At 42.4% G+C, this 10,820-nt stretch overlaps 2 long non-coding RNA genes across 2 annotated transcripts; one reads left to right on the forward strand and one right to left on the reverse strand.

The window, feature by feature from the left end:
• The first annotated feature begins 58 nt into the window (after positions 1–58).
• Positions 59–3,469, forward strand: LOC134295891 (uncharacterized). The gene is made up of 2 exons (XR_010002453.1): positions 59–205; positions 717–3,469. It is a non-coding gene; the product is annotated as an uncharacterized LOC134295891 (long non-coding RNA).
• LOC134295892 (uncharacterized) lies at positions 2,663–10,743 on the reverse strand. The gene is made up of 2 exons (XR_010002454.1): positions 7,721–10,743; positions 2,663–4,511 (listed from the first exon to the last, which is right to left on the reverse strand). It is a non-coding gene; the product is annotated as an uncharacterized LOC134295892 (long non-coding RNA).
• Between the last annotated feature and the right edge of the window lie 77 nt (positions 10,744–10,820).

A 10,820-nucleotide genomic window follows, 5' to 3' on the forward strand; every position in this document is an offset into this window, starting at 1 on the left:
TCGCGAGAGTTGCCTCAGAAACCCTCCCCTTTAGCCAGAGTCTCCCAATCTCGCGAGATTTCGAGAATCCTCGTATGGAAGCGCCAAGAGAACAATAACTCTGGCTCGCTTGTCCCATTCTCGCGAGGCTTGCTGGGTCTCACGAGATTGAACCAAAGTTTACAGTTCTTTCCTATGTTCTGAGGCAATGAAATAATATTGTAAGGTAATAATACTAAAATATTATATATTACTAGCTGTGCCTGGCCATGTGTTGCTGTGGCGAAGTATGGTGGTATGGGAAATAAAGTATTGAGGAATTGGTGGTAGTTAAAGGGTAAAGGTTTTCTCCTGACATTAAGTCAATTATAAATGGGTTATATAGCTGTGTGGAAGGGCCTTGAGTCTACACTGCCATATAATCCAGTTAAAATCAGATTATCTGTATTTTATAGGCAGTGTGGAAGAGGCCTAAGTGAAGCCTAACTCTGCCTGTCCCCTGGGCTGAGTGGGTTGCTAGGAGACCAAGTAGGCGGAGCTTAGCCTTCTAACTGGCAGCAATTGGATAAAAACAATTATTCCTCTCCCTCTAATTAGGACTTTATTTTTCTTTTCTTTTTGCTGTATGAACGTAGAGGCATGGATGAGGGATCGTGCTGCCCAGTTTAGTGTTTCTGGGATGTGTACTTTTTTTTTTTGTCCTAGGCCGAAATTTCATTACCCTTTTATATATATAGATATATGCTGCAACTTAGAATCATAGAATCCTAGAGTTGGAAGAGACCTCGTGGCCCATCCAGTCCAAAACCATTCTGCCAAGAAGCAGGAAAACCACATTCGAAGCACCCCGACAGATGGCCATCCAGCCTTTGCTTCAAAGCCTCCAAAGAAGAGCCTTCACCACACTCCACGGCAGAGAGTTCCACTACTGTACGGCGAAGAAGTTATTCCTCATGTTCAGGTGGAATCTCCTGTTTAAATGGTTTTAAATTGTGTTGTTTGATGTCTAAATTGTTATTTTATGATTTTATGTGATTATATTGGGCTTGTTCCCCATGTGAGCCGCCCCGAGTCCCCTTCTGGGGAGATGGAGGCGGCATACAAAAATAAATTTATTATTATTATTTCTTATAGTTTGAAGCTGTTGTTCCACATCATAGTCTCCAGAACAGCAGAAAACAAGCTGGCTCCCTCCTCCCTATGACATCCCTCACATATTTATATATGGCCCCCAAATGTTTTGGCCTTCAACTTCCAGAAATCCTTACAGCTGGTAAACTGGCTGGGATTTCTGAGAGTTGTAGGGCAAAACATCTGGCTTGTTATTTGTAGGTACCCCTGTGTGTTTTCCTTGCTCACCCCGAGTGGATGTCGGGTAGGCCCCCAAATGGCCCTTAGTCTCTTTCACACTCGCCCGGCCCGTTTTCCCAACCAATAATAATAACTTTATTTTTATACCCCGCCCCATCTCCCCGAAGGGACTCGGGGCGGCTTACATGGGGCCAGGCCCAATAAAACAAACAAAACAGTAACAAAACAATAAGACAATTATCCCATTAAAAAAACATCAACATCAATAAAAACAATCATTAAAATCAACAAGCAGGATACAGTGTTAAAAACAGGAGACTAATTTGTAGATCCCAGGCGAAATGCAGAGTGATACGAAATGGGAAAAGGAAATCTCAAGTTGAATGGACAATAAAGTGCTGTATAAAATGGCAAAACAACAACAACGGGACTATTATGGAATGGACAGATAGATCAATCCAGCAACAAATAAACATCGAAGGCCTTTTGAAACAGCCAGGTTTTTAAGCTCTTCCGGAAGGAGAGGAGGGTAGGGGCCTGCCTGATCTCTCTAGGTAGAGAGTTCCAAAGCCGGGGGGCCACGACGGAGAAGGCCCTCTCTCTCATCCCCACCAACCGTGACTGTGAGGGTGGTGGGAGCGCGAGAAGGGCATCCCCCGATGAGCGAAGAGAACGTGTGGGTTCATAGAGGGAGATGCGGTCTCTAAGGTAGGTGGGTCCCAAACCATTTAGGGCTTTGTAGGTGATAACCTGCACCTTGAATTGGGCCCGGAAAGTAAATGGCAGCCAGTGAAGCTCCTTAAACAGAGGCGTTGAACGCTCCCTGTAATTCGCTCCGGTTAAAAGCCTGGCTGCCGAACGCTGTATTAGTTGTAATTTCCGGGCCGTCTTCAAAGGCAGCCCCACGTAGAGCGCATTTCAATAGTCCAGTCTAGAGGTAACTAAGGCATGGACCACCCTGGTCAGATCAGACTTCTCGAGGTATGGTCGCAGCTGGCGCACAAGTTTTAGTTGTGCAAAGGCCCTCCCGGCCACGGCCGACACCTGAGCCTCAAGCGTCAGCCCCGAATCCAGGAGGACCCCCAAGCTGCGGACCTGCACCTTCAGGGGGAGTGCGACCCCATCAAGCACAGGTTGCCACCCAATACCCCGATCAGACGTACGACTGACCTGGAGGACCTCTGTCTTGTCGGGATTAAGTCTCAGTTTGTTCACCCTCATCCAGGCCAACACAGCGGCCAGATACTGGTCCAGAATCCGAGGGGCTTCCTTGGATTTAGGTGGAAAAGAGTAGTAAGAGTTTATTATGCACCAGAATTTGTTGCAGAATTTCGTTTGGACGTGAGTGAAGAAAGCAGACTGACAACAGAAGTTGTCTTCAAGATAGTTTACTTTTGGCCAGGAACAGGTGACAATGTTTGCTAATGTCCAGAAAAAACAATGCCACACCTTGCTTGTAGTGGCTTTCCAATTTATACAATTTTACACAAGCATGTGCAAAAAGCTAACTGACAATGGAATTTGCTGACTATTATTGATGAAGGTTTATTGGGAAAATATAATACTTGTATTGGAAACTATATATTGAATGTAATCATGTTAAGAAATAGAAATAGGAAAATGTAATCATAAGCAGAATTGTAGGCCTATAGCCCAAAAATACACTCTGCTCAGCAAAAGCAAGACCAAAGTTCACCCTGAGTGCCAGGGACGTATGTTAAGTATCAACAAGAGTAGATAAGCTAATGGACAAAAGACAAATTAAAGCTTTTTGGGATGTCAAGATAGGACCTGGCGCCAGGGGGGAATACTAATTACTCTCTCTGACAAGCTAAGGTAGGGAGGAAATTCCTTAATTAATGGAGGACGAGGGGGAGTCCTAATGGATGAGATGAGAATTCCAGAGATCAGGCTAATGGAGGGTCAGAGGTCTTGAATTAGTCTATATTTTAGGAAAATGCAAAGATAGCTTTTAGTTAAGTGCCAAGTAAGACTTTTTTGACACTAATTGGTGATTGATAATACCTATGTGACATAGATGGAGGTAGACCAAAATAGTATATAAGGATCTGTGTTTCTTTGTCTGCCACCTTCGCTTTCCTGATTACAGGAGAAGGTCTCCTTTTTCTTATTGCTATATTCTCACTGGTCACTGAGAATAAACGTCATTTTTTCTACAGCCACCGGAACTCTCTTTGTCTCATTTCCTCAAACCTTTGTCTGCCATTTCATTATAATCCTTTTGGACATGCATAGTTGCCTTGTAACTTATATAACTCATTACTCATCACACCAGGTGAAGTATCCATAGTTTGTTCCACGTATGCACTATCCTCAGTTGACATGTTCATAGCTCATCTCACGTATGCATTATCCAGCAAGCCAAATCGTTACTGCGGTTTGCATGACCTTACATTGTGAGCAAAAAACAAATGTCAGGCAGAACATGTCCTGTCAACACTTTCATGGAAAAACAAGATTTTGAGTAAGGGTCATCTAGGTAAGGGATATTCAGGGTTTTTAAAGAAAATATTCAAGAGCTGCTATGTTACCACAGGTTGAGAACCACTGACCTAGAGGAAAAGTGTTCTTGCCATGTCTCAAGGGAACCACTGACCTCATAGAGAAGCTGATGTCCCCAAGGGCTGCTCATGATGAAGATAATGCCCTCAAAGGCAGGGTCAGATGTAGGCAAATCAAAGCTGTACTTCTTAGGGAACTATCCTAGGAATGTTCCCTTTCTGATTTTACTTATATTTATTTGGAAGTAAGTGAGATAAAGCACATGACAAAAATGAAGAGTAAGAAATGGTTAGTGGCAGTAATGAAAAGTAATATATACAAAATACAACATGAGGACTTCACACAGAAGCCCAAAGATGGAACAGGCTTTTCCTCCAGCTAGTTTAATGGCAAGACCTGTCGTGCCGGGAATAAATAAATAACAAGCAGTGAATTATAGAGTTCTTTTCTTCTTGCTCTTTTTTAATAGATCTTATAAATGCTTTTTGTTCTCTCTCCTCACATTTAAGTTAGTCCCCCTTTGATTATGTCTTTAACGGTTACAAATAGCTCTGGTTTGTAGCCGTTAGATAAGCCTTGTGTGCCTTGAAAATGCGCTAGTGTCTTAAATTAAGTCAGCATAATGAGCCTTCCTTTAATACTTGCGCGTCTGCAAGGCATGCTTGGGAATATCTCAGCAGACCATTTTCGGTGGCAACCTAGAAAAAAAAAGGACATGATGCATTGATGTTTTAATGCAGCGCCGAGACAACAATGGAGCCATCTATTAATACGCACATGCAGCGTCTGTTTGGATTTAAAGACAGATGTGAAGTTTGATTAACTCCGGGTTATCTCCACCCATTTATGAAGTGGAGGACGGCAGTCCAGCAAATTACTGAGTGACTGGGATGGCTAAATGCTCCAAAGGAGCTACTTATTATTATTATACATATTAGTGGATCCACTCTGTGTTTTGATCCAAACTTTAAAGGAAATATCCAATGTGCTTGCTGTAATGGGTAGATAGGGTTCAAGTTCAGACCTGGAGCAGATCCAAGACCCCTTGACATTGAGACTACATCTTATGAGTATTAAGAACAGCTATTTGGGATTTGACAAAAGGCCTTCCTTCAGCATGTTTTCATAGTGGACAGATGCCAATGAAACATGGGTGCCATCACAGCTTTCCTCTCATGTAGCCCGGCAAATGGAACATAGACTCATATTACTTCTCATACTAGAAGGGTTGAGTGATTTCATCTTCACTAAAATCGCAGCTAATCCAGAAGGCCAGATTAGGCACAGATAGGTTAGAAGACAAAAGCGGAGGTTTTTATTCTTCCTGGCAAGAAAGGATGTCAGCGGAGTCTGCACTCCCAAAGACTGACATACACAATTGGAAATACAGAGTGTTTTTATTTTGTTTTGACAGCTATTCAGGAAATCTGAACCAGCTGCTGATTGACTGTAAAACTGTCCTGCCAGGACCCATGTCCTGAGTGGACTCCGCCGGATATCTTCACTTTTCGTATGGTGCGAAATTCAATAAACTGTCATTGGTTCGTTTGAAGTGTTAGTCCATTTAATGGTCCGCCTCTGAGATGAATGCAGTTTGGCCATATGCAAAGAGTCCTTGGTGGGCTTAATGGATTAGTTGGCACAATAGGGTCAGTCCAGTGTACACAATAGATGCTCGTAGGTGGTAACTCTTTCAACAGGTGGAGCCTGCTTGAGGCATGGGTGCCAGATCCTTTACACAGATAGCCCCGATCTCATCAATGGGAACAGAAAACACTCTGACATGCATTAATTCCCCTTTGTCTCTCAATCCATTGTGAAAAGATTATGGGAATTGACACAGGGGTCTTGGGTGCAACTGGAACACATTCCAGAGGTGATTTATGACAAAAGTTAAGGAAAAACAAAAGGGTCTTGTGGAGCTGCAGATACCATTTCATATGAATGTATATCATTCATAATTTGGGGAATTCAGTTTCTTGATATCAAAAGGAAGGAATCACTATTATGATGTCAGCTATTAATAGCCATTTGTTATTTGCTGACAAATCCAGCTTTTTTCAATATTCTACTTTAACAACAATATGGAACCCGAAAAGACTCCTGATACATGAAGCTACGAGGGAAAGCCTTTGGTAGTCTGAGCTGTTGAATCAATTTGATCTTACAATTGACTGAATGAGTCTACTCCAATTTGAACTAAACAACAGCAAGACAATGTTATCAATGACTACTTCTGGCTCATGCACCAATGGGAATGAGAAATATCTTTGGCTTTTAGTCTGAACTTGAAAGTGGCTAACCATGTTGCTCAATGCTATCTTATAAGAAGGCTCATTTCAAGTTTGAAATTAAACATAAATGGGTTCACCTGATTTCTGTGGGTACAACTACACTGAAGAATTAATGCACCACTTTAACTGTCATGGCTCAGTTCTATGGAATCATGGGAGTTGTAGATTGGTGAGGCACCAGCACTTTTTGGCAAAGAAGGCTAAAGACCTTGAGAAACTATATCTTCAGAGTTCCATAGCATTGTGCTGTGACATTTAAAGTGGTATCGAACTGATATTGAGAAATCAAACTCTCCAAATTATGAATTATATTAAAATACTCTGTACTTCCCATTGCGTTATGTCAGTACAGTACTTTGATGTGCTTTTCTCTGCTGACATCCTTTCTGGCCAGGAAGAATAAAATCTCTGTTTTTGCCTTCTACCCATCCGTGTCCTGATTTGGCTTTCTGACACAGTGAGATGTGCCAGGCTTCCAAACCTACGATTTCACATTAGCTGAAATCGTACAACAAAACTGCATTAATTTTACAGTGTAGATGCACCCTGCATTGCCTGTGTGTCTCTGTGTGTGGTCTGAAGAGCTGTGATTTCCCAAACCAGAAGAAATCACAGAGCATGTGTACAGTAATTAACACATCACCACACAGCTAATTAGAGAAATGGGGTTGAAGACGATCAACATTCGAAAGAGAGACTTCCGCCAGCAGGTATACCTCTCTTCAAATCAAGGTAACATAACTTATCAGTGAAAGAGCCTTGGTTCTGGAGTCAGCTTGCTGCTTCCTATGACTTTGGGCCATAGATTTTGTCAATGGGAAGATAGAAAGCCGCAGGAAAGGAAATAGAAAGCAAACAGAGAGATGCCAGAAATCAATTAGCAACATGGTCTGAATTTCAATTAAGAGCCCTTTCCACATCATGGCTCAGGCAGGAAGCTGGAAGGAGAAACCTCAGAGAGAGATCTCACAGCAACAGTCAAAGTTTATACCTTTGAATCCTGCAGTCAATCAACCTCTGAAGATTTTCCAAAATGAAAACAATGCTTTGGCTGCAAGAAGTGAACATTGATTGAGTTTGGGTTGTTAACAGGAGCTTTCTTGAGCTAGGCTAAAAGTTCATCCAATGCCAGAAACCAGAATTCCCCTGGGATAAACCCATTAATAGAAATATCTAACAGACTTAGTAGACCCAAGCTAAGCATGTGATATGTGACCCCCCCCCCCCCAAAAAAAAAGCCAGTGCAATTCCAGGCTGCATCAACAAGTACATAGTGCAAAATGATATAATTGTCCCACTTTCTTCTGCTTTGGTTAGACCTCACCTACAGCAGCCGCAGCGGCGCAATGGGTTAATCCTTGTGCCAGCTGAACTGCTGACCTGAAGGTTGGGTTGCTGACCTGAAGGTTGGCAGTTTGAATCTGTGAGATGGGATGAGCTCCTGTCTGTCAGCTCTAGTTTCCAAGGACATGAGAAAAGCCTCCCAACAGGATGGTAGCACATCCGGGCGACCCTTGGGCAACATCTCTGTAGACGGCCAATTCTCTCGTACCAGAAGCGACTTGCAGTATGTTCTCAAGTTGCTTCTGACATGATGGGGAAAAAAAACTCACCTGAAATATCCCTGTTTCTAGTTCTGGGCTCCAGAATTCTAGCAGGATATGGACAAGCTGGAAGGTGTCTAGAGAAGGGTGATCAAAGAAGTAAAACATTTGAAAATCAAGCTTTCTGAGAAACAACTTAGGATGTGTTAAACTTGGAGGATATTTTGAGGTGACGGGATAGCTGACTTGTAGAAGATTGAGCAAACTTGTTCTCTTCTGCTTCAAAGATTATAATACGCACCAATGGATTTAAATAAAAATGAAATAGATTCCACCTAAACATTGGGAAGAGCTTCTTTGATGTAAGAGCTGTTGAACAATGGAACAGAAATGTCTTGGAGAGTGGTGGACTCTCTTTCTCTGTAAGTCTTTAAACTGAAGTTAGATTGCCAGCTTTCATAGAATCATAAAGTTGGAAGAGATCATAATCATACAGTTGGAAGAGTCCCCTCGGGTGAGAAAGTTGGGATAGAAATGATGTAAATAAATAAAAAGAAATCATAAAGGCCATCTATTCCAACCCTCTGATATGCAGGAAGACACAATCAAAGCACTTTGGACAGATGGCCATTCAGTCTCTGCTTTAAAGCCCCGAAAAAATGACTCTCCACCACACTCATAAACCCCACTTTCCCGTCAAATGTTCTTGCCATCAGTACAGTCTACCTGGTGTTGAGGTGGAGTCTCTTTCCCTGTAGTTTGAACCCATTGCTCTATTGTATCCGAGTTTCTGGAGCTGAAGAAACACAGGCAGTTCCCAAGCTACCAACAAGATAGGTTCTGTAGGATTGTTCTTAAGTTGAATTTGTATGTAAAACAGAATATATGTTAACATTTGGATTAAGAGGCATTTTTCATATTAATATTGTCATTCCCTTTATAAAGCAAAGCAAAACTGCAGTAACTTATAGTTTCCACTTGGACATATCATGACTTGTTACATAAACCTGGGTGACACTTTATTATACTGCGAAGTATATTTCAATTCAGAAACTGTGGTAAAGTTTCTATTTATTTATATCTACAACCTCCAACATTTATTCAATATCTGTGTCCTGTTTTGTCTTTCAAGAACAGCCTTAAAACAATGTGGTAAGTAAATGAAAACTGCTTTACTTCAGCAAAACATAAAGAACAGCACACTCAGTGGTATAATGCAAAAGAAAGCAAGGAAGTCTTAGGGCAAGCACAGCTCTTAAGTCTGATAAATTCCCAAATCAAGTAGCAGCCTTACTTCAGACAAAGAAACAGAAATAAATCCTTAGGAGCAGTTTCCCAGATGCAGACCTGAAGCAGGCACAAGGGGAGCGAAGGCTTAGGCATTAGAGTCAGTTTGATACCAGCAAAAGCTGACTGCACCTGCTTCTGATTTATAGCCCTGAATTCCTCCACAGCAGCTAGGGCAGTTCCCAATTACTCAGCTGCATTTCTGGCAGCTATTCTCTGCTCTGTTTCCTTTCGCCTTTCCTGAAATGTGGGTATAGTAGAGTCTCACTTATCCAACATAAACGGGCCGGCAGAATGTTGGATAAGCGAATATGTTGGATAATAAGGAGGCATTAAGGAAAAGCCTATTAAACATCAAATTAGGTTATGATTTTACAAATGAAGCACCAAAACATCATGTTAGACAACAAATTTGGCAGAAAAAGTAGTTCAATACGCAGTAATGCTATGTAGTAATTATTGTATTTATGAATTTAGCACCAAAATATCACAATATATTGAAAACATTGACTACAAAAATGCGTTGGATAATTGAGAACGTTGGATAAGCGAGTGTTGGATAAGTGAGACTACTGTACTTGCAAAATCTCCTCCTCAGATTCCGACTGCCCCTCTGACTCATGAATACTTTCCTGCTCCCCTTCCTCTTCTGAAGAAGAGGAATCCCTAACAATCTGTTCCTCTCAAGAGCTCCCTCAGCTGTTCTTGTACAATCACCATCATATTTATCTTGATTTGGAAATATCATTGATCTATATATTTAAAAGGATAAAAAAAAAAATTGGCCTAGGACAAAACAACAAAACTACACATCCCAGAAACACTAAACTTGGCAGCACAACCCCTCATCCATGCCTCTACGTTCATACAACAAACAGCTCCAGCTACTCCAGAAAACGGCCAGGCTTTGAGACTGCATGGCTATTCACTGCTATTCCACCTGGCCAACAAACGATTCCCATGAGCCACAGCAACACGTGGCCGGGCAAAGCTAGTATTTTATAAACTTCAGAACCTGTGAGCTCCTTCTTGAGAGGCTCCTTGCCTCTATGTGGCGGTGATGCAGCCTCCATCTATTGCATTGGGTTTTTGAGCTGCTGCTTCACACTGCTGATTCCTGTCCAATCCTGTCCCTGTTGCAACTGTGATCCTTGCACATCATGTGGCCCACAGATGTTTCTCGTTTCTCGTGTGTCTCTCGTTTACAGTGGCATTGACAAGAGACAAGACCACAACCAGTTAGCAATCTTCCATTTGCATCTGAGAGTGGAAGAAAAGGAGCATCAGTTGGAGGAGAGAGAGAAAAAACATCAAGAGGGGAGCTCCATCTCCCTGCCAGGTTTTAATTCCGGTTCCTCATCAGTCTCTCTGCAGGTTGCCTCTTCAAGAGCGGGGAGATGTGAAGAGGTCCTCTCAGCCTTCCTGAACTCCTCCGGAGTGATGCTGGTGCTCACGCGGAGCCACTCTTTACATGTATTTATTTATAACCGTGTTTTTCCCCCCAGCCTCCTGGGGCCCAGTCCAGGAGAAAGCAATTATTCCCGACACTTCATTAAAAAAAGACAAAACCCGAAAACTTCTAAGGACCATGACAATGCATCCAGCGGTTGCGTGGAATGGGCATCGCCATGGCAACGGCGGGGGCAAAGATAGACGGATGGCTGTGCGGTGTTAATTACATCCCAGGGCAGCCGTCTTCATCAAGAGGCGTGCTAATCGGAACTCGTGAAGGGGAGCCTCTTGGGGGGTCCTGGGGGGAAAAACAGGGTTGGGTGGAGAAATGGTCTTTCGTTCAGGTATTATGCCAATTAACGAGACTTATCCAAGACTTATTGGGCTTTTAATTTGCTAACGGGTCAACACGGCAGGATGCTTGCAAATA

The sequence above is a fragment of the Anolis carolinensis genome, chromosome 1 (assembly GCF_035594765.1).
Source record: "Anolis carolinensis isolate JA03-04 chromosome 1, rAnoCar3.1.pri, whole genome shotgun sequence".
NCBI lineage: Eukaryota > Metazoa > Chordata > Lepidosauria > Squamata > Dactyloidae > Anolis > Anolis carolinensis.